Source organism: Acomys minous (assembly GCF_964271855.1).
Source record: "Acomys minous genome assembly, chromosome: 7".
In the NCBI taxonomy this organism is placed as follows: domain Eukaryota; kingdom Metazoa; phylum Chordata; class Mammalia; order Rodentia; family Muridae; genus Acomys; species Acomys minous.
Genome location: NC_140488.1, coordinates 104807566 through 104832378, shown reverse-complemented (window position 1 = coordinate 104832378; position 24813 = coordinate 104807566). Strand labels below are relative to the sequence as shown.

The 24813-nt window shown below is 41.0% G+C and overlaps 1 long non-coding RNA gene across 1 annotated transcript; it reads left to right on the top strand.

Moving 5' to 3' along the window:
• Window positions 1-567: 567 nt before the first annotated feature.
• LOC311602308 lies at window positions 568-24315 on the top strand. The gene is made up of 4 exons (XR_014780723.1): window positions 568-660; window positions 789-1013; window positions 3876-4022; window positions 23543-24315. It is a non-coding gene; the product is annotated as an uncharacterized lncRNA (long non-coding RNA).
• The last annotated feature ends 498 nt before the right edge of the window (window positions 24316-24813 follow it).

Sequence of the window (24813 nt, the reverse complement as noted above, 5' to 3'; positions counted from 1 at the left end):
CTCAAGTCCATTCTGTTCACAAAGAGAATATGAGGCAAACCTGAGCTGTATGAGTCCAGGACACACACGCGCACGTGCACACACACACGCACACGCACACACACACACACGCACGCACGCACACACACACAGGCACACACACGCGCACACACATGCACACATGCAAACACACACATGATAGATGAATAAATTTAACAAATTTAAATGCTTGAGCACTAAGGTGAGGATTAAATCAGTTTGATCATGCCTGTAAGACACACTGAGCAATTTCAATGTGTTCCTCTTAGAAGACACAAAGAAACAAATGGATATGAGTGCTGTGTGGTGGACTCTAACAGAAAGGCAATCCCAGCGTGTCACACCAGGGTTCTCATTCTGTTTCAATGTCCCTAATTATGGACACCTCCTCCTTCAACTACCATCCCAAGGACAGAGTTCATGACCAGTTTCACCATCCTTTCTTTACTAGGTTACTCTCAGCACTCTCAGCACCATGGAAACCCCTCTTTGGTCACAAAGAGTCCCAGCAGGGTACCACAGCCTTGGGCAGGGTCTCTCCAGTGCTGCCACCCCACCCACTGGGGGTTGGGTGTGGGACTGATAGTGTCAGGGTCATCAATCAGGGAGTGAAACTTGATTTCACATAAAAAGAAAAAGAAGGTACCTAGCTATCTTATCACTGTAAAAAGCTGATCAGCCCTGGGACTCTGGTCCTTCCTCCTTTCCCTAACTTGCCCTCATCTTTTAGGGAAAGAACTAATCCACCTGATAATCCTTCTTCTTCCCAGATGCTGTTACCACATCTGGACACCAGTTCCTGAGAGAGCTGTGCAGGACGACCTAGCTTCACAGCATTGCCTGTCTGCCTTCCATCCTAAGAGCTCGGGTCCCTGTCTCCTCCCCAGGCTGCCCCCCACATACAACATCTGGTAGCGGAAGAACCAAAGCAGAGGTGGTATCCAGGCAGCGAGGATGGGGTCCAGAGACAGAAGATGGTTGTCTCCTATGATCAGGTATCGGAGGTGTTTCATGACACCGGGCACGTATGTGTTCTTTGCTTATAAGGAACACTTGGGATTCTCTAATGAGTGGTTTTATTATGTATCTAGTGTCATGGCTATGCTATAATGATCTAAAGCCCTGTGCAGAATATTCGGTGCTTCTGTGCTAGTAGAAACTAGACCTGCACAGGTTGTATGGTGTTCTGGAGCCAATTAGTCTTGAATCTGTATCAGAAGTGATTCCATTTCTATACTTTGTGCCATATGACTTACAACAACTCCTCTCCAGAATTGAGAGGGCACAGTAGCCTCTCCATGGTATCAACATGAAGTGGCAAGCAATACTATGTTTGTTCATGGACAGTGTGGTCAATTAAGTATCAGGCCAACTTTGGTTACAAGAAGAGACCCTCTCTGAAAAAAATGAAAGTAAACACAGCAAGATAAAAAGGTTCACTAGAAATTACCAGGACTGACACATATATACAACTAAAAGCACTTAAGATGTACCCACAAGTTTATATAAAATTATGTTTGTTGAGGACCTTTTCAAACACTCAGAGTTGAAAATGTCATAGATGTCTGAACACAGGGCTACTCAGAATATGATGTATCCCACGCCTCAAATCTGGATGACAGGAAAGACTTCTGTGGTAAAATACAAAGTGAAAAATGAGTACTGATGTGGGTCACTGAGGTAGAGGAGAGGTCATGTAACTGGAGTTTCCAGGCCTGGTCAGCAGAAGGGCGTGCCCCCACAAACACCTCCTGGAAGTTCCAAGAGCCCCTCCTCAGTGCTCCTGTTGGACCCTGGAAGCAGCAGCTGGCTGGACCTCGGCACTGAGAGACAGTGTTGTGCGTGGGCTGCTGGAGGAGGCTGCAAGGCGAGCACAGAAGGGAAGTTGAGCTGCCTCCCCAGCAGCACCTGGCTGTGCTCAGCCGCTGGGCACCAAGGGTGCAGGGTCAAGTCCCAGTATAGGAGGAGGTAAATGCCCACAGCAAGCAGAGTGAGGTTATGCCTCCAGGACCTCCTCTATTGAAAGCAGCACTAGAACCATCTTTCTTGAGGCCTGTTAACCCAAAGGAGGGGCATATGGTCTGCCCTACATGGCCCTCTGAATCTTAGAGGTGATTACATAATAAATTTGAGTCACCTTAAGGCACAGAATTGGTGGCCCATCTCGGTAGCAGTGTCTGTCTTGGAAAAGGTGCATTTTCCAGGATGGAAGCAATCAGATACCCCTTTTTACACAACAAGTGTCCACATTACTACGCTGGCTACTGTTTATCCCAGTTTTTCCAGCATACCTAGTCAGTGCCACACCTTGGATAAGCAGAGTCCTGCAGTGGTATTAATGATGGCATCTACAACTGCAATGTTATTAGAAATCCAGGTGACATTTCTAAGCAACCAGGTGTTCCTAGATTTGCTTGGCTTCATCAACTGATTATTAGTGGTGGAGAAAATAAGAAGGGAGATTAAGAATGATACATAGCATTGTTGAGCAGTACAGAGTTTTAGTTTTCCTTTCTTTCTGCTTTTTATGCTTCTCTCATATAGTACATTCAACGTAGGGTAACCCTCCCTTCATTCCTCCCAGTCCTCCCTCCTCTATCCCCCAAATACCTCCTCTGTTTCCCTTCAAAAATAGCAGGCCTTCCAGGGATTCCATGAAAAATAGCACAACAAGATAAAATAATGCATGGCACAAACCCTCACATCAAGGCTAGAACAGGCATCTCAAGGGGTCTCAAGATCAAGGGAAAGAGTCAGAGACACACTGATTGCTACTGTTTGGTGGCCCATAAAAGCAACAAGCTCACAACCATACTTGCTGTGGACATAGAGCAGACCCCTAACAGACTCCCTGATTGCAGATTCTGTCTCTAGGAGTCCCTATGATCCATGCTTATTTGATTGTGTGTGCCCTGTTCTCTGGGTGTCCTTGACTCCTCTGGTGCTTACAATCCTTCTACTCTCTCTTGGGCTGGGTTCCCTGAGGTCAAAGGGAGGAAACAGATGAAGATCTCCAATTTCAGCTTTTTATGCCCTTACTGTTTAGCTGTGAGCCTCTGCATCTGGGTGAGCAGTATTTTAAACAAAGTCCAGCAGCTGGCATGTAGGAACAGGAAAACCTAGGAGACATCATCATCTCCTGCACAGGCACTTTGGGCATTTCATGGACTCACCATGGTAGGAGGCTGCGTATAGCTCTGCAGGAGCTGTGGGATTCCCAGTTGATGGTTTGTGAGGATGGGACTTTGCAGGGTGTGTATTGGCACTCAGGGGAGCATTCAGGTTCAGTCCATGCCAGGTGAAGGTCAAGGTAAAATCCTACCCTATAGAGGAAGCATGGCATCCCTTAGGGCAGGAGGGCTCCTTAAGTAGACACTAAAAAAGATTGAAGAATGTAGAAGGGACAAATGGGACAAGGAGTAAAGATGTCTGTCAGTGTGAATGAAAAGAGATGAGCAAAGTCTGGGAGGGGTGTTGCTTTACATGCCCCAGGGTAAGAGTCTTTCTGTTTCAGCAGACATAGTTTTATAATGCCCACACATTGCACCTCACATGTGGTAGTCACTAACTCTTTGTGGGCAGAGTTAAGTCACACAAGGGGGTGCTTCTTGAAGACCATGTATATTCTCAAGACCTTCTTCATATAGGGAGAGAACCTGGTGAAGAAATAAGGCCACAGCCCCCAATCTGACCTCACAGGTAGTGAGAGCTCAGACAGCTCATTCCTAGGAACTAAGATGCTCCAGGCCAGGGACCATCAACAGGGCAACTTTTCTCACACAGTCAGACTATTTATTAGGAATTCTGGGCTGTAAATGAGCCTGGGAAGACAACATTTAAATCCCATTTCCCTACAGAGTCCTCTGAAACGTACCCACTGGTCAGTCCATCACCCAGTGAGAAACACAGGAAGTGCTCTGAGGAAATCTTTCTTCCTGGACAAATCCACAACTGTTTCAGCCAGAATCATCAAGGTCTTCACTCTGAAAGGGGCTAATGAAGAGGTATGTGTGTTCAGTTTCCTTCAGATCTATGCACAGAGTCTGGGACTGAGTGTGATTCTGAATGGACCCTCAGAGACCTTGGTGAGATCTTGGAGCAGAAGATGCCCTTCACCACCCTTCACATTCATAGATAGCCCTGAGTCTGAACAGAGGATATGTTCAGTGTGGGTATTCAGGGCATATTTTTATTTTTTTATTTTTTATTTTTATTTTTGCTTTTGAGACATGGTTTCTCTGGGTAGCCTTTGCTGTACTAGACTCCTTTTGTCAACCAGGCTGGCTTCAAACTCACTTAAATACATGTGAATTTGCCTCCCTGTGTGCTAGGATTAAAGGCATGCACCACTGAGCCTGACTGTGGGCAGATGTTTTTTTTTTTTAACTATGATGAGCTAAGGCATACCTGTGATGTGACATATGCCAGGCTCTGTTCTACTGTCTATTGTCAAATCTCCTTCAATCACCCCAGACAAGCTGTATAATGTGGGAACAATAGTTTCCACCCCCTCAGCCCTTCCAAAAAAAAAAGACTAGAAGTGTGAGAAAAGCAGCACAAGATGTCTTCCAAATGTTCCAGCTGCAACATAAATGCAAGCTCAGAAATGCTGGAGCTTGAGCATAGGCGCCTTAACTGGGACAGAGACACAGGAGTGTGAACACAGAGCTTGCAGCCTTCTCGAAGAAATAGTGTTTGGACCCATTACTTGGCATTATAGCTGTTAGCACCTTCATTCATACCTTTTATCTCCTGTGCTCTTGACTATGCCATTTACCTGGTTTCTCAGAGTAGTCCCGGACAGACTTCTGGCCAAAGCCTATTAGGTCTCATCAGGATATGCTGCATGTCTTTCCTCTGTGTGCCCACAAGGCCATCTTGCCTAAGGGAAGTGACAAAATTGTGGGCACCACAGTGCCTGGCAGAGGTTCAGCAGAAGTCTCCCACCCCCTTTATCCTAGGTGGGGATTCAGCTCTCCATTGTCCATTAACTTCATCTGAACTGGGGGTCTTGGTTCTCTGCATGCACTGCAGCTTGCCCTGTGTCCAGATCTGCAGGCCTTGATGTTCTCCCAGTGCAGTGCCTACTCCCTCCTGGACCTTCCATTCCCCCTTTTCCCTACCATTCTCAGAACTCTGCCCAGAGTCCAGCTTGGAGTTCCAGTAACTGTCTTGATTCCCCAGTAGGTGGAGTCTCTCAGTGGAGATCTATCATGGGGTAACATTTACTTATAAGTAAATATATACCATACATGTCTTTCTCAGTCAGGGTTACCTCAGTCAGTATGATCAGTTCTTATACCATCCATTTGCCTGCAAATGTCAAGATTTATACATTTTTAATAACTGCAAAGTATGCCATTGTGTAAATGTACCACATTCTCTTTATCCGTTCCTCAGTTGAGGGACATCTAGTTTTTTTTTCTTTTCAGATTCTGTCTCTTACAAATGAAGCTACTATTAAAATAGTTGATCAAAGGTCCTTGCTGTAAGGTGGAGCATCATTTGGGTATATTCCCAGAGGTGGTATACCTGAGTCTTGAGCTAACATTATCCCAATTTTCTGAGAAAGTGTCCAATTGATTTCCAAAGTGGTTGTACAAGTTCTGTGTCTCGAGTTTTTTAACTTAGCCATTCTGATAGGTGTAACATGGAATCTCAGAGTCATTTGCATTTCTCTGATGACTAAGGATGTTGAGTGCTTCTTTAGGTGTTTCTTAGCCATTCTATATTCCTCTGTTGAGAATTCTCTACTTAACTTTGTACCCATTTTTAAATTGGATTATTTGGTTTGTTGGTGTTTAATTTCATGAGTTCTTTATAAATATTAGATATTAGTCTTTGTCAAATATAGGGTTGGTGAAGATCTTCTCCCAGTCTGTAGGCTGATGTTTTGTCCTATTGACAATGTCCTTTGCCTTATAGAAGATTTTCAGTTTCATCAGGTCCCATTTATTAATTGTTGATCATAGAGCCTGAGCTGTTGGTGTTCTGTCCAGGATGCTGTCTTCTGTGCCAATGTGTTCAAGGCTCTTCCCAACTTATTCCTAACCAATTTAGTGTATCTGGCTTTATGTTGAGGTCACTAATACCCCCTGGACTTCAGTTTTGTGCAGGGTTATAAATATGGATCTACTTGCCTATTTCTACATTCAGATATCCAGTTAAACCAGCCCCATTTGCTGAAGATGCTATCCTTTTTTCATTGTGTTGATTTACCTTCTTTGTCAAATATCAAGTGGCCATAGGTGTTTGGACTTATTTCTAGGTCTTCAATTGCACTCCATTGATCAACCAGCCTATTTCTATACCAATACCATCCAGTTTTTATTACTGTTGTTGTATAGTACAACTTGAGATCAGAGATGGATCTCTGGACAATGTTTTTGTACAGGGTTGTCCTAGATATTCCGGTTTTTTTGTTTCTCCATATGAAGTTGAGAATTGATCTTTCTAGGTATTTAAATAATTGTATATGTATTTTGATAGGGATTGCATTGAATCTGTAGATTGATTTTTGTAACATATCCATTTTTAGTATGTCGATTCTCTCCATCCATGAGCATGGAAGATATTGCCATCTTCTGATATCTTCTTCAGTTTCTTTCTTCAGAGACTTGAAGTTTTTTTTTTCATATAGGTCTCTCACTTGCTTGGTTAGACTTACACCAAGATATATTATGTTTCTGTGGCTATTGTGAAGGGAGTAGTTTTTCTAATTTCTTTCTCTGGATGTTTCTCACTTGTATACAGGAGGGCTGCTGACTTTTTTTGAGATGATTTTGTATCCAGACAGTTTGCTGAAGATGTTTCTCAGCTGTAGGAGTTCTCTGGTGGAATTTTGTGGATCTTTTATGTATAAAATCATGTCATCTGTGAATACTGTAACTTTGATTTCTTCCTTTCCAATTTGTATTCCCTTGATCTCCTTTAGTTGTCTTATTGCTCTATCTAGGAATTCAAGTATTATTTTGAAGAAATATGGAGAGAATGAACAGCTTTGTATTGTCCCTGATGTCAGTGGATATGATTTGTGTTTCTCTCAGTTTAGTTTGATTTTGTCTATAGGATTGCTGTATATTTCCTTTACTATGTTTAGGCATGTGCCTCATATCCCTGATGTCTTCATGACTTTTAAACATGAAAGGGTGTGGGATTTAGTAGAATGCTTTTTTTTGGCATCTAAGGAGATTATGATCTGCTTTGTTTCTTTAACTTTCTTTATATGGTTGATTACATCAATGGGTTTCCATTGAACAAACAGGCATTCCTGGGATGAAGCTTACTTGGTAATTATGAATGAGATTTTTCATGTTTTCTTGGATTCAGTTTATGTGTATTTTGTTGCAAAGTTTTATAGCAATGTTCATAAGAGAATGTGGTTCGAAATCAGACCTTGTTGGGTCTCTGTGTGGCTTAGGTATTAAGGTAACTGTGGCTTCATAGAATAAATTTGGTAGTCATCCTTCTATTTCTATTTTGTGGAATAGTTGGAAGAGTATTGTTATTAGTCCTTCTTTGAATGTCAGGTAGAATTCCATGCTGAATCTATCTGACCATGTTCTTTTTTTTTGTCTGGAGACTTTTGATGACTTTTGATAATTTCTTACAGGATATAAGAGGGCGTAATTCCTTTGCTTGATCTCAGTTAAACTTTAGTAAGTGGAATTTATCAAGAAAACAGTCAACATCATTTATATTTTGGTGTAAAACCTAATGATTCTTTGGATTTCCTTTGTCATTGTGTCTTTTTGGTTTTGATTTGGATACTCTCCCTTTGCCTTTTAGTTAGTTTGGCTAAGGGTTTGCCTACCTTGTTGATGTTCTCAAATAACCAGTTATTGGTTTCATTGATTCTTTGAATTTTTTCTTTCTAATTTATTGATTTCAGCCCTGAGTTTGATTATTTCCACTCTTGTACTCCTCATGAGCGTGTCTCTTTTTTTCCCTAGTGCTTTCAAGTATTCCGTTAAGTTGATCCTATGAGATATCTCCCATTTCTTTTTTCTTTTACATTAAAAATTTTTAATTTTATTAATTTATTCAGATTACAACTAAATTATTTTCCCATCATTTGTATCCTCCCAATCCTCCCTCCCTCCCACTTTCACCCTATTCCCCTCCCCTAGGTCTAAGACTGAGGGGACCACCTCCCCCATTATATAGTCATAGACTATCAAGTCTCATCTTGGTAGCCTGCTTATTCTTTCTTTGAGTGCTAACAGACCTCCCAACCAAGGGGAGGTGGTCAAATATGGAGCACCAGAGTTCATGTCAGAGTCAGTCCCCTCTCTGCACATAACTGTGGAGAATGTCCTGTCTATTGGCTAGATATGGGTAGGGGTTTGAAGTTTACTGCACATACTGTATGTATTGTCCTTGGTTGGTGCCATATTTTGAGCAGACCCTCTAGACCCAGATTTACCCATCATGATGTTCTTCTTGTAGGTTTCTAGGACCACTGGGTCCTTCTATTACCCCATTGCCTATATTTCTCTCACCCAGAGTCTCAGTGGAATGTCCTCACATCTGTCCCAATCTCCTGGTAAGTGAAGACTTTTGTGGAACATGCCTTTTGGGCTAGTGCCCAATTATAAGTGAGTATATACCATATGAGATTTTCTGCTTCTGGGTTAACTCAGTCATTATGATCATTTCTAGTCCCATCCATTTGCCCACAAATTTCTAGATTTCCCTATTTTTAATAGCTGAGTAGTATTCCATAGTGTAAATGTACCACAGTTTCTTTCTCCATTCTTCAACTGAAGGACATTTAGGCTGTTTCATGTTTTGGCTATTATGAATAAGGCTACTATGAACATGGTACTGCTATGAACATGGTTGAGCATATGTCCTTGCTGTGTGGTGGAGCATTTTCAGGGTATGTTCCAAGGAGTATTGCTGGGTATTGAGGTAGCCCTATTCCCAGTTTTCTGAGAAAGTGCCAGAGAGATTTCCAAAGTGGTTGTACAAGTTTGCATTCCTACCAGCAATGAAGGAGTGTTCCTCTTTCTCCACATCCTGACCAGCATGTGGTGTCACTTGAATTTTTGATCTTAGCCATTCTGATGGGTGTAAGATGGAATCTCAGAGTTGTTTTGATTTGCATTTCCCTGATGACTAAGGAGGTTGAGCATTTGTTTAAGTGTTTCCTCAACCATATGATATTCCTCTGTTGAGAATTTTCTGTTTAGTTCCAAGCCCCATTTCTCAATTGGGTTATTTGGTTTGGTGGTGTTTAATTTCTTGAGTTCTTTATATATTAGATATATATATATTGGATATTAGACCTTTGTCAGATGTAGGGTTGGTGAAGATCTTTTCCCAGTCTGTAAGCTGTCGCTTTGTTCTCTTGACAGTGTCTCCTGCCTTACAGAAGCTCCTCAGCCTCATGAGGTCCCATTTATTAATTGTTGACATTAAGGCCTGGGCTGTTGGTGTTCTGTTCAGGAAGTTGTCTCCTGTGCCAATATGTTCCAGGCTCTTCCCCACTTTTTCTTCTAAGTGACTTAGTGTCTCTGGTTTTATGTTGAGGTCTTTAATCCACTTGGATTTGAGTTTTGTACAAGGTGACAAATATGGGTCCAGTTGCATTTTTTACACATAGACCTCCAGTTAGACCAGCACCATTTGTTGAAGATGCTATCCTTTCTCCATTGAATAGATTTGGGTTGTTTGGCAAAAATCAAGTGACCACATGTGTGTGGATTCATTTCTTGGGTCTTTGATTCCATTCCATTGATCAATGATCTTATTGCTGTTCTAGCACCATGCCATTTTAATTACTGTTGCTCTCTAGTACAGCTTGAGATCAGGTATGGAAATTCCTCTGGAAGGTCTTTTATTGTATAGCATTGTTTTAGCTATTTTGCTTTTTTGTTTTTCCATATGAAGTTGAGAATTGATCTTTCAATGTCTTTACAATTTTTGTAGGTATTTTGAAAGGGATTGCATTGAATCTGTAAATTGCTTTTGGTAAGATGGCCATTTTTACTATGTTAATTCTCCCAATCAATGAACAAACGAGATCCCTCCATCTTATGATGTCATCTTCAATCTCTTTCTTCAGAGATTTAGTTTTTATTTTTCAAATAAGTCCTCACTTGCTTGGTTAGAGTTACTCCTAGATATTTTATATTGCTTGTGGCTATCGCGAAGGGTGTAGTTTTCCTAATTTCTTCCTTTGTATGTTTATCATTTGAATATAGGAAGGCTACTGACTTTTTTGAGTTAATTTTGTATCCAGCCAATTTGCTGAAGGTATTTATTAGCTGTAGGAGTTCTCTGATGGAATTTTGGGGGTCACATGTACACTATCATATAATCTGCAAATAGGGATAATTTGACTTCCTTCTTCCATATTTGGATCTCCTTGATCTTCTTTTGATGTCTTATTGCTCTGGATAGAACTTCAAGAACTATATTGAAGAGATATGGAGAGAGTGGGCAGCCTTGTCTGGTCTTTGATTTTAGAGGAATTTCCTTGGGTATCTCTCCATTTAATTTGATGTTGGCTATTGGCTTGCTGTATATAGCCTTTATTGTTTTAGATATGTGCCTTGTACTCCTGATATCTCCCAAACTTTAAACATGAAAGGGTATTGGACTTTGTCAAATGCTTTTTCTGCATGTAAAGAGATTAACATGTGATTTTTATTTCAGTTTGTTTATATGGTGGATTACATTAATGGATTTCCATATATTAAATCATCCCTGCATGCCTGGAATGAAGCTTACCTGGTCATGATATGTTCTTGTATTAGTTTTGAGGGTATTTTATTGAGTATTTTTGCATCAATGTTCATAAGAGAAATTGGTCTGAAATTCTCTTTTCTGTTGGGAACTGTGGGGTTTAGGTCTCAAGGTGACTGTGGTCTCATAGAATGAATTTGGTAATGTCCCATCTGTTTCTATCTTTTGGCGTAGCTTGAAGAGTATCAGTATTAGCTCTTCTCTGAAGTTCTGATAGAATTCTGCACTGAAACCATCTGGCCCTTGGCTTTTTTTGGTGGGAGACTATCAATGATTGCTTCTATTTCTATAGGAGAAATAGGTCTATTTAATTTGTATATCTGATCTTGATTCAATTTTGTCAAGTGGAATCAATCAAGAAAAGTCTCCATTTCCCTTAGATTTTCAAATTTTGTGGCATATATGCCTTTAAAGTAGGATCTTATGATTTTTTTGTATTTCTTCAGTGTCTGTTGTTATGTCTCCCTTTTCATTTCTGATTTTGTTGATTTGGATAGTGTCTCTCTGTCTTTTTGTTAGTTTAGCTAATGGTCTGTCTATCTTGTTGATTTTCTCAAAGAACCAGCTCCTGGTTTTGTTGATTCTTTGAATTGTCCTTTCTTTCTAATTCATTGATTTCAGCCCTGAGTTTGATTATTTCAAGACTTCTACTCCTCTTGGGTGTTTCTGCTTCTTTTTATTCCTAGGGCTTCCAGATGTGTCATTAAGTTGCTTATGTGTAATGTTTCTAATTTTTTTATAAAGGCATTTAATGCTATGAATTTCCCTTTTAGCACCACTTTCAATGTGTCCCAGAAATTTGGGTATGTTGTTCCTTCATTTTCATTGAATTTCAGGAAGTCCTTAATGTCTTTCTTTATTTTGTCCCTGACCCAGGTGTCACTAAGTAGAGAGTTGTTTAGGTTCTCTCTCTCTCTCTCTCTCTCTCTCTCTCTCTCTCTCTCTCTCTCTCTCTCTCTCTGTGTGTGTGTGTGTGTGTGTGTGTGTGTGTGTGTGTGTGTGCATAGGCTTTTTGTTATTTCTGTTGATGCTGAAGTTCAGCCTTAGACCATGGTGATCTGATATGATCCAAGGTATTATTTCAATTTTCTTATATCTGCTGAGGCTTGCTTTGTGACCTACCATGTGATCAATTTTGGAGTATTTTCCATGGGATGCCGAGATGAAAGTATAATCCTTTGTGTTTGGGTGAAATGTTCTGTAAATATCTGTTAGATCCATTTGATTCATGGCATTGGTTAATGATGTTATTTCTTGGCTTAGTTTCTGTTTCAATGACCTATCCTTCAAAGAAAGTGGGACGTTGAAGTTTCCCACTATTGATGTGTGGTGATTGATGTGTGGTTAAAGCTTTTTAAATAGTTCTTTTACAAATGTGGGTGCCTTTGTATTTGGAGCATAGATGTTCATAATTCTGGTGTCATCTCTGGTTGATTTTACTCTTGATGTGTATGAAGTGTCCTTCCAAATCCCTTTTGATTGATTTTGGTTGAAAGTATATTTTATTAGATATTAAAATGGCTACACCAGCTTGCTTCTCATGACCATTTGTTTGGAATATTTTCCAGCCTTTTACTTTGAGATAATGTCTGTCCTTGTGTGTTTCTTGAATGCATAGGAATGTTACATCTTGTTTATGCATTCATTCAGTTAGTCTGTGTCTTATTTTGGAGAGTTGAGACCATTGATTTTGAGAAATATTAATGACAAGTGACTGTTAAGACCCTTAATTTTTGATGTTTGTTACAGTAGAGAATTTGTGTGGTTGTGTTTTTGTGATGGTGTAGCTATCTATTTCCTGTGTATTTTTGGCTTGTCCCTTTGGAGTGGAGTTTTCGGTCTAGTAACCTCTGTAAAGCCAGATTTGTGGCTAGGTACTGTTTGAATTTGTTTTTGTCATGGAATATTCTGTTTCCTCCATCAATGGTTATTGATACTTTCCCTGGGTATAGTAGTCTGGCTTGGCATCTGTGGTGTCTTAGGGTTGCAGGACCTCTGCCCAGGCTCTTTTGGATTTTATGGTCTCTCTGAGAATTTGGGTGTAATTCTGATAGGTTTGCCATTGTATGTAACTTTGCCTTTTTCTCTTACTGCTTTTAATATTTTTCTTTCTTTTGTGTGTTTTTATTATTATGTGTTGGGAAGATTTTCTTTTCTGGTTTTTTCTATTTGGTGTTCTGTAGGCCTCTTGTATGTTTATATGCAACTCCTTCTTTAAATTAGGGAAATTTTCTTCTATGATTTTGTTGAACATATTTTTGGGGCTTTAGAGTTGGGTCTCTTCTCTGTCCTCAATGCCTATTATTCTAAGGTTTTGTCTTTTCATGGTGTCCTTGAATTCTTGGATATTTTGTGTCAGGAATTTTTCAGATTTAGCATTGGATTGATGGTTGCTTCTAGTTCTACAATTGTATCTTTTAGTCCTGATATTCGTTGCTCCATCTCTTGGATTCTGTTAGAGAAGCTCACTTCCATGTTGTTTGTTTTCTTCTGTAAGGTCTCTTCTGTTTTTCTTTTGTCTGTGCTTTTATCACTGTTTCCATTTTCTTTTTCAGATCTTGAACTGTTTTATTGATTTCCTTCATCTGGTTGTTTGTATTTTCCTAAAAAATTTCCAGTGCCTTTCTATAGGCCTCTTTTATGTCTTCTACCGGTTTGGCTGCATCTTCCTGCATTTGATTACAGATTTTATTCGTTTCCTTCCTTATCATCTTCATTACTAAGGTTTGAGGTCATTTTCTTGTATTTTGATTGTGTTTGATTTTTCATGGTTACTTTCTTTGGGATAGCTGGCATCTGGGGATGCTGAATTGTTTTGGTTTTTGTTGTTTGCATTCTTACACTGTCCTTTAGTCATCTTGCTATCTGATGTTGGGTGGTAGCTTCTGGTGTCCTTCACTGGTCACTGAGAGTGGGTAGTTGGTGAATGATTATAGGTCACATGCCCTTGCCTGTGGGGATCAGGGAGTTCTTCTGTGGAACTGGCAGGTGACCTAATTTCTACTCCAGGATAATTTATTTTATACCTTAAGCTCCTGACTGGGTCATCAGAGGTAGGTTTCTGCCTCATATCATTCATGCTACTGAGAGGGTTCAGACTAGCTGTTTTAGGGGCCACTGTTTAATTTTCTGTCCTGACCCCCTGGGGCAGTCCAGCCTCCCTTTGGGCCATGGGTACTGTGGCTTGATCTGCCCAATTGTCCAGGCCTGGACTGCCCTGGTCCACAGAGAGCTTCCTGCCAGGATCAGTCTAGAGAGTGGACCAGTCTAGATTGCGCACCCTTGGCATTTCAGTCCCACTGAGCTGCATCGTAACTCAGACTCCCCTCCAGACACCCAGGTCAGTCCAGCTTCTCCCACAAGCATAAGGTATTTTTGCCAGACTGTGGGGACTGTGGCTTTATCTGCCCAACTGTCCAGGCCCTGACCACAGTGGCCCGTGACAGGGTCCTGCCTGGATCAGTCTAGATAGTAGGCCAATCTGGATCGCACACCTTTGGCAGCTCAGTGTCACTGAGCTGTGGCCATAATTCCGACACCCTTCCAGGCCCTCAGAGCAGTCCAACTTCTCCAACAAGCGTGGGAGTCCCTGCTGGGCTATGGGGACTCCCCTGGCCAGGTTCTATCAGCCCAAGTTTTCAGGCTCTGTCTGCTGAGGCCAGCTGCTGGATCTGCCCAGACCCGTCCAGACAACATATGCTGTTTCTGGGCACCATGGGCCTTGCCACAGCCTCTGGTGCTCCCTGTGGACTGGAGTGGGGTATGGGGGGTATCTGAGGACAGATTCACTTGTTTCTCTGAGACTTCCCCAGGCCAGGAGCTCTGATGTTCCACTGTGTGCACACTGTGCCTGAGCTATAGAGGCTGGCTGCAGTCCATGGGTGGGTTCTGTTCCAAAGTCTGGGGAGTGCATTCAGGTCCTCCGTGGGCTTTTGTTTGGCCCAGGGCCAAGCCAGCCTGTGGTGTGCACTGTGCAGGACCCCACTAACCTAGTATTCTCAAATTCTTGCAGTCTGTGGCTCCCAATCCAGCCCCTGGTCTCTGTGCAGTAGATCAGATACCGTGCATGATAGGTGCTGCCATCTTGGAACTCTCATCTCCCATTTCTTAATGAAGGCACTTAGTGCTATGAATTTTCCTCTTAGAAGTGCTTTCATTGTGTCCCAATGGTTTGTATATGTTGTGCCTTAATTTTCATTGAATTCTTTGAAGTCTTTCATTTCTTTCTTTCTTTCATCCCTGAACCAGTTGTCATTGAATAGAATATTGTACAGTTTCCATGTGTGTGTAGGCTTTTTGTTATTTCTATTGTTGTTGAAGTTCAGCTTTAGACCATGGTGGTCTGATAAGATGTAGGAGATTACTGTAATTTTCTTGTATCTGTTAAGACTTGCCTTGTGACCTAATATATGGTGAATTTAGGAGAAGGTTCCATGAGGTGCTGAGAAGAATGTACATTCTTTTGTTTTGTGGTAAAAATCTCTGTAGATATCTGTTAGATCCATTTGACTCATGATCTCTTTTAGCTTCTTTGTTTCTCTATTTAGTTTCTGTCTCAATGATCTTTCCATTGGTGAGAGTGGATTGTTAAGATCTCCCACTATTAATGTGTTGGGATCAATGTGTGAGTTAAGCTTTAAAAGAAGAGACTTGATACCCTATGAGCATATACAGGGGGAGGTAATCCCCCTCATGAACAGTCATAGGGGAGGGGAATAAGGGGAAAATGGGAGGGAGGGAAGAATGGGAGGATACAAGGGATGGGATAACCATTGAGATGTAACAAGAATAAATTAATAAAAAAGAAAAGTATTTCTTTTATGAATGCAGGTGTCCTTTTATTTGAGACATAGATATTCAGGATTGTGATGTCATTTTGGTGAATTTTTCTTTTGATGAGAACAAACTGTCATTCCTCATCTTTCTGGATTAATTTTAGTTGAATATCTATTTAATTAGATATTAGAATGGCTATCCCAGCTTTCTTCTTAGATCTGTTTACTTGGAAAAACTTTTTCCAGCCCTTTATTCTCAGCTGATATCTATCTTTGTTGCTAAGGGCTGAGATGTGTTATTTGAATGGAGCAGAATGTTGTTGGATCTTGTTTCCACAGCCATTCTGTTAGTCTATGTCTTTTATTGTAGAGTTGAGGCCATTGATGTTCAGAGATATTAATGACCAATGATTGTTAGTTCCTTTTATTGTGGATTTGGTGGTGATAGTGTTTGGCTGTGCCTGTTTTCTTTTGATTTTGCTGTTGTGAGATTATCTATATCGTCAATTTTCTTGGGTGTAGTTGATCTCATTGGGTTGGATTTTTCCTTCTAGTATCTTCTATAGGGCTGTGTTAGTGGGCAGATAGTATTTGAATTTGGTTTTCACATGGGATATCTTGTTTTCTCTGTCTCTGAGGATTGAAATATTTGCTGAATATAGTAGTTTTGTTAGCATCTGTGCTCTATCATTGTTTGGAAGATGTCATACCAGGCCCTTTTTGCTTTCCTAGTCTCTGTTGAGAAGCCAGGTGTGATTCTGATGGGTTTGCCCTTTTATGTTACTTGGCCTTTTTCCTTTGCTGCTTTTAATATTTTCCTTTGTTCTGTAGATTTAGTGTTTTGATTATTATGTCTTGCGAGGAATGTCTATTTTGGTCTTGTGTATTCGGTGTTCTGTAGGGCTCATTTATGTTTAAGCATATCTCTTTCTTTAGGTTGCAGAAATTTTATTCAATGATTTTCTTGAGAATATTTTCTTGTCTTTGAAACGTGCCATTATCTTTTTCATTTATTCCTACAATGTGGAGAGTACATCTTTTCATGGTGTGCTCCATTTATTGAATGTTTTGTGTCACAAATGGTTTTGTTTTAATATTTTCTTTGAAAGCTGTATTAATTTCTTCAAGTGTGTCTTCATTTCCTGAGATTCTGTCCTCCATTTCTTGAATTTTGTTGCTGATACTTATGTGTATGCTTCCTGACCTCTTCTTTAAGTTTTGCATTTCCACAGTTTCTGAGTTTGTGTTTTCTTAATGGATTCTAATTACAGTTTTATGATTTGAAGACCTTTAATTATTTTATTTGTGTGATTATGGTTCCTGTCTTTCCTCAATGGCCTCCATTCATGTGTATTTTGCTGTTATTCTATTCATTTTCTCTTTATATTTCTCAAATACCTGCACAATATAGTTTTAAGGTAATTTTTCTGAAATTCAGCTGTATCAGAGCATCTGTTGTTTTTTGGGATACCTGGTGGAGCAATACTGTCCTGGTTTTTGTTGGTTGTATTCTTACACCTTCCTTTAGCAATCTTCTGAGGGGCTGATATTTTCTAAGATGGCATTTCAGGGGGCAAGTCCTTTCTGAAGGCAGATGCTTGTTTTGCTTGCTTAGCAAATTTAGAGTCCTCTGAACACTGCCAACTAGGATCCGGGGTTCACAAGAATTCCTCTGAGTAGTTGCTCTCTTCAGAGAGATCAACAGAAGAGCAGAGCCATTGCTTGGAGAATGCTGTATCTAGAAATGTGAAGGGTGCTCAAATTTTTTGACACCGAACCTAGGTGACATCTGGCCGCAATGTGTGTGGGCTGGTTCTCATCCTCTTATCTTGTTGGACAGAGAAGCCCCCATGTCAGTGATTTGTATTAAGCTGACTATTGTTCGTTCACCTGTGCCATTGCAACAAACCTCTGTTCTCCATGGGGCCTTCACTCCCTCCAGTGTTCAGAGGAGTTCCGGATGCTCAGTGGTTGTAATTCCTGAACCTGGGGTACATTTTGTGGCAATGGGGTTGAGGGGTTGGTGCTTCTAGGTTGTTGCCTCTAGACTTTTTCACAGTCTCTTATCCTGTGCTCCCTAGACATGGGGCACACTGGGGGCCACCATCTTGGAATCCCTCTGCTCCTTCTTTCAAAGTAGGTATATGTTACAAAAGAGCCAAAATCTATGAGGACATACAAATGCAACACACAAACAAACAAACAAAAATAAATAAATAAAACCCATGTGGCCTGAGTGTGTGTTGTTGTGTGGTTAGAAATACATAGCTGTGCTTTTAATGGTACATCTCTTAGATGAGAGAAGTTAGCTCTGTCATTCTAACAAGTTGTCTACAAATAGGCTGGCAAATGCATTGCATCTTCAGAGTTTCATGGAACTGTTGTATGGTCTACAACATTCTGATTGTTGGTAGAGAATTCTAACATTTGTAGGTGGAGGAGGAAATCACAAAGGTCAGTGGTGTTAGGGGCAATAAAGATTCAAGGATTTCTTTGTGTGTTGTGTTTCTCAACCCACTAACTCTCTAATACCTTCTTGGCTACTAAAAGCTATGCTGTTCATAGTTGATCAGTCACAATAGCACCGATGTTTTTGTGTAACTTTTTGTTTTGTTTTTTACTTTTGAGTTCCCTTTCCTCTCTGAAGGTATCTCCACTGTTATGAACCCCTTAACATTAGATAGAAGAGAAAAAAGGTTAGAGGGAAAAGAAGGTGACTTTGTCCTTAGAATATTCCATGCTGATTGGGAACCAATGTCCTTGGGGGCAAGTTTGATTTTTGCCATCAGGATATCTAAATTCTTCCCCGCTCTTTGCATACAACTACTTTACAAAACCCAACAAACAATATCAAACAGCATCCAACCACCAAATAGCAAGCAAACAACCTTGCTGTCAAGTCCTAGGATTTCTATAACCTCAGAAAAGTTCCCAGTATTCCCAGAAACTATCTGCATCTGACCAAACCTTGGCCCTGATACAGCACATGGTATCCTCATAGCAACCTGATTTCAGGCAGCCCATATGCTCATAATAGGAATTAAATGAAAGCACATTGCTATAAATTTTATTTTTCTTTCCTTCTTTCTTCTTTGTAAGAACCCAAACTTACACAGTTCTTGCTATAACCCTTGCTTGGTGGTGGTTTGTGGGCATTGCCACTTGTGTGCTCTGTCAGTACTTTCTTCCCCAGGAAATTCTTGGATGTAATTCGTTGTGGTCCATTTACTATAAGACACAACCATGCCCTCCTCTGTTTTCAGGGAGCTTTCTATTTTATCTTTCTTAGGGTTTGCCCCTTTGTGGTCCCCTTTCTCCTCTTTCAGACATTCTCCTAAGGGGATGAAATTTTTCTCTGCTATGCTTGGATGGGAAAGGATACATCTGGTGATCTCCAGGGAGAGTTTCAAAGTCTGTTTAAAAAGAGTCTGTATCCCTTTTATCCAGCAGATACACACCTCATTGTCTCCATTTCATAGTATTGCCCTGCTACTTTAAGTATGTGGTCTTGGGAGCCCCAAAAGTCTCACTTCACATCCCATATTCAATTTGTCTGAAACCTAATTCTAGTGGAAGCAGTCTTCTGAGGGTTTGCTTACATGACTTCAAGATCCAGATTTGATGGCCTTTCTGTCCATCCCTCAGTCACAAGTCATGCATGGCCCCCATCATACCCAGGCAGGATCTCTCTCACCTAAGGAAAGAAGATTCTTGGCATATTTGTGCCTCTTTCTTTTGTTACCCAGCAGGGGATCCTCAAGAATTTTCTTCTATTACACTGACTGTTCTCTTGCTGAGTGTGGAGACCATATCTGAAGGCAAAGAGTTCTCTAGGTTCCTCTCCTGCCTGAGGTTTTAACAGGTTCTCCTACACTTATATTCTGTTCTCTGTTGTCTGCTGTGGGTTGGTTTTCACCAATCCCCCAAACCTGTAGGTCTCCCTGTGTCTGTCTTGTGCTACTGTAGGGAGAAATGTAGTACTCCAAGCAGACTTTTCTTTGTTTAATCTGTCCACAGTTGTATTCATTGATTCATATTAAATACCACAGGGCAGCATTTTCCAGCTGAAAACCTGCCTCTCAAGCAGTGAGAAAAACTCCACCATGATGTTAGCAAAGGTAAAGGAGAAAATTTGGCTGGCAAGGGTCACCATTTTCATGTCAAAGCATTTCCTCAGCAGCTCCAGAATGAATAGGATTTTTATCCCAAAGAAATTGTGTTTCAATGGTTAACCAAAACAGTTAAATCTTATGGCCCTATTAAACTAAGATTTAGACAGTCCTGAACAACTCTTGCTGAGTTCTTAGAACCACAGTGAGAGGTGCTTGATCCTCCCATGCCTGCCTCTTGTTCATTTTGGATGGAAAGGCAGGTGGATTGCTGCACATTTGGAGACAGCCTAGCCTGTGGGAGGTCCTGGTAAGATCAAGATGCTGAGTGAGACTCTTCCTACAATAAACTAACTAAATCATTAACTAACTACCAAAAAGCATCCAGGAAAGAAAATGCCATATGACATTTCTGAATTATTGACATTTCCTCAAGATATCTGATATTACAATTTGGAAAGGACCCATGTAACATGCTCTTATTGTATTTTATTCTTTAACCAATATTCTTTGTGAGAAATTTTCACATTAGAGCTATATGTATACCATTTCCATCCTTATTTCTCCCTGCTTGAACTACTGAAGTATACTTTCCTGAATTCATGACCTCTTCTTTTTTAACTAGAGTTTTCACCCATGCACACTGATTTGCACCAACAAGAAGACACACAGAACAAAGGAAATGTGTTCACAATCCCTCTGAGTCAGTTTAATATTGCACCAATATGCATAGGTGTAGAGCTGACCATGTAGAATTGAATGAGTCATCTTAGCAGAGAATTGACTATGCCTCCCTCAACAGGAGGTAGTCTGTAACTATGTAAAGTGTACGTGTCTTGTAAAATATCTCCCATCAACATTTGGCATGTTGACCTGTGTAATGATAATTCAATTCTCCTTTACACAACTGTATTGTTTAAATTTCATGTGCGCAGCATCATTGTCTTGTGTAGAATGGGCCAAGTTCCTGCTCTCCTCCTGATCTCATGGCTCTTAGAATCTTCCCACCATCTTTGCTGTGATTTTCTCTGAGCCTTGGATGTAGGGGTTCCAATGTCCATGTGCCACTTGAAATACTGGTGTTCTAGATGCTGTGTGTATTTCCTCAATTGTGTCAGTTCATGTCCTCCATTTAACTTTTCCCTTAGCCATACAGTTGTGAGAACAAGTTCTTGGGTATCATCTTCCTGTGCAGTAACACAAACCCAGCATTGTCTCATATTTGGCTTATAGAGTTTTCCAACAAGAGGGAATATGTTGTTGACCACTATTTATTTTGATGCTCCCTGTCATGTCATTCAGGTCTATCTATTGACCTTACCCCAAATGACCTTTCATTGTGACACATTTTCCTCTACTAAAAAATGTTTCCATTTGAAACATTAGAAGGAAACTTTATGGACTTCAGAGGTATTTGTAACTCAGTTCCAGTTAGTCCTATTCTTGTGATTGGCTTTATACCCCCAGGATTCCCATTGTTTCCAACAGAACTTTCAGTTTTCTTATCTTCAGGGCCTTAAAGCACTAGAGTGTGGCTGTTTGGTTGCACTGTTACTTTTATCTACATATTTTTAAGGATGGGAGTTTGGATTTGGGTAAGCAATTGATGTTGATATTCCTGGGTTAAGCTATTACTCTATGTTCCCTGCATTCCTTAGTTTCCTGTAGTTCTCTGTTATTTATTTTTTAACTAAAACAGCTGACACATTTCTTTTCACATTTCACAATAGGAGTGAAAACGTTCCTTTTAAAATACAACTTCTGCCCTCCAGAACTCTTCAGTTAGGAAGGGTGGAGGTTTTTGTCATGTATCTAGAAAATGCTCAGGCTCAGCATCATGATCTCCTGGTGAAAAAGAGTGAAAAATTCAAAATGATAAAGAGTCATTCTGCTCCTAACTTTTTTGGCATATAATGCCAGGCCAATTGGCCCTCTTCATAGGGAGAACAGGAAGTCTCACCATTGGAGGCCCAGGCATCATGGGCATGTGACCTCCCATGGGTGGCCTCATTCCAGGAGCAACATCCCACAGACATCAACCCAGAAGGAATAGGGCCCTTATTGGCATAATGGGAGGAGCTATCTTTTGGGTTACAGGACTGGGGGATGAGGGAGATTGGGGGAGTTGGGATCACGGTCCCTGCAGGAGGAGGAGCAGAGAATGGAACTGAAGGTATCTTTCCTTTTGAAATGCAGTGATTATTTTATCAGTCAGGCTCTGGGCCTGTGCCTCCTTCCATTTCTGGTAGTAGTCTTTCACATTCTCTTTGTGTTTCCTACTGCTGCTCTGTGTCTTCCTCACAGTTGGAGAATCATGGGTAAGATACATATCACAGTAGCCACAGTAAAATTTGGGCATGTAGCTTCGCAGGCCATTGTCTACCCAATCTCTCCTGTAGTTCTTTATTCAGGGCTAAGAGCCCATAATCCCTGTTGCTCCCCTTCCTGGTGGGTGTCCCTGTCTATGGAAGTATGTCTCTTGGTGCTATCCTAGTTCAGCTCAGGGTCAGGTTTTATGGATGTAGCTCCTGACGTTTCTAGGAGAACTTCACAGACATCTCCCTGATCATCTGGCTCTCATCAGTGTTTCTGCCCCTTTTCCACAATTATCCCTGATCCTTAGCTGCAGGAGTTGTGTTGTAGATGTATCAGTTGGGACCTGGACCACAGCTGAGAATTGTGATGAGTTGTGGTTTTCTGTATTGAGCTCTATTGGCCGTACAAAGTTGTTTTCTTGGTGCCAGTTGAGGACTACAGTTTCCTGTGGTGTGTGGAAAACATCTTGTAATGTAGCCAGGGATTGTGCTGGTTTAGTAAGATGGCAGCTGTATACCCTCCTCCAAGATTCTGGACTTCACCAGCCTGTGGATTCATGGCTATATTCCCAGCACTAGGCTGGCTTTCTTGTTTTGACAGCTCTTCAGTGTAATTGGAAAGGTGTTGGTGATTGCCAAAGTATGTGTGTCACTACTTTAGCCTTAAGTCTATTGGGCCAGGATTTATACTTTTGTTGTTGTTCTCAGGTTTCTGGTTTGTCTTCTTGTTGAGACAGTATATTCTCTCTACATAGCCCTAGGTTTCCTGGAACTCACCCTGTAGACCAAGGTTGGCCTAGATCTCAGAGATCCACCTCCTTCTGCCTCCAGAATGTTGTATTTAAAGGCATACACCATCATGTCTGGTCCCAATACATGCTGTTTGAAATGGGTTGTAAGCATCAGGCTCACTGAGAAGGTCTTCCCAGAGCAGAGATCTGAAGAAAGAGAGGGATGTGGTGAAAAGTTATATGAAGGAAAAATGAGGACAGGAGGAATAGTAAGGAGGAGAGGAGCAACTACAGGAAGGTAGAAGTGTTTAAGGGTCTGTGATAGGCATCTCTCTCTCTCTCTCTCTCTCTCTCTCTCTCTCTCTCTCTCTTCATGTATGTATTTTAATATGTGTGTGTGTGTGTGTGTGTGTGTGTGTGTGAAGTAAGAACTTAAAGGAGGAGTTGAAGACAATGCTGTTTGTGAAGTATTGTTTCAAGAGACATCAGTTTCCTTATACTAAGAAATGGTGATCTCTTTGCATCACTTGAAGGAATTCTGTCCAGAATTTTCTCCTGGGACAGGTAATCAAGTAAAAAGTAACTGCTATAAAAGCAGTATGCCAAATGGAGACACCACACCCTTTGCTTGATGGTGTGTGGGTACCACAAACAAAACCAAAGGAAAACATAAGCAGCACAAAAGGCAGTTAGAATCTAAGATATGCATTGTTGAAACCATCAGGGGCTCCTTCTGAGGTGTGTGACTATGTTTTCTTAGGTGATCCAGGACAGTGCACAGCATGTGCTATTTTCAATAGAGCCTTTGTATTCCTGACATGTACTTTCTTTTCCTCTGGAAGGATGGAAAAACAGCAGCAGCCGGAGCATTCAAGATTACCTCAGAAGAAATTGAAGATAGTTGATTTCAAGAGAAAGAAGCGTGTCAGCTTTATGCTACCTCATGAAACTGAAATGAAAAGAAATCCATGTTCCCCACAAGGTGCAGATAAGGAGATGTTCAAATGTGAATGCAACTACTGCCAGAGATGTGGCGGGACCACATCCGGCATCCCTCCGAATTCTAGCAGGAAAGAAGCAATCTCTCATTTGCCCCGCTGTGAAAAGCTAACACTGGGCATGAACAACTTGACACTCAAGCCTCATACCCTCCAAATCCGCATAGTGCCAGAAAACATACATCGAATAGAGAACAGAATGCAGTGGCATCGGAAAAGCAAAAGGATGTTTCAAAGGTTTCTCCATGAAAGGTCCAAATGTCTCTGGGGTTGTCATCATTGTGTGGAGGAAGACCACAATTCACAGCATCATGGACAGTAACACCAATGATGCCTTGGTGACAATCTTTTGGGGGAGCCTGGATATGAGGAGTAACCATGTCCAGCCTGCTGACAATAATACCATCAGATAGCGATTCAAATCTAGTCCACAAATGTAGCTGATATTTCCTTAGTTTTGGCATCCTCCCTGAGACATTCTGTGAATAGATGCTCCTTGTCAAGGGTGACGAAGTAGCAGATACTTCTACACTCCCCATGATGCTGTTCCCACGGAGTTAGCGACCATTTCCCCTCCTCAGTTTGTAGATTTCCCCCCAATACCTTGTTGCCAATAAAGTTAGAACATCTGTGCAGAGTTTCTGTCTTGCTGATTTCAAAACCATTTCTATTTTACTGACTGGCACTCAGAAAGAGCACTAGGCCTGAGGAATGTGTGCCTGTGTGTGTGTGTGTGTGTGTGTGTGTGTGTGTGTGTGTCTGTGTTTGTGTGATTTTGTTTGTATGTGTCTTCTCACTCTGTGTGTTAAATTTTATTTCAATAGTATCATAGTTTTAGAAGACTTTGAACATGTAGAGCATTCTTCATCTAGTTAGTCCCTCTGATAGTTTATCTTACACTTTACACAACTATAATACAGCAAAAGCAGGGCCTGGCATTAGTATCATGGGTGTGTAGTGCTCGCTGCCATTGTACCATATGTGTAAATTCATGCAGTCAGCACTGCAATCAAGTTTCTTATTTGATCCATTGAAAACTCTTACTGATACTAGTGTTTCTGGTGACACCCTGTAGCATGCTTAAACTGGAGAAGCCTTTGGGTTGTTCACTATTA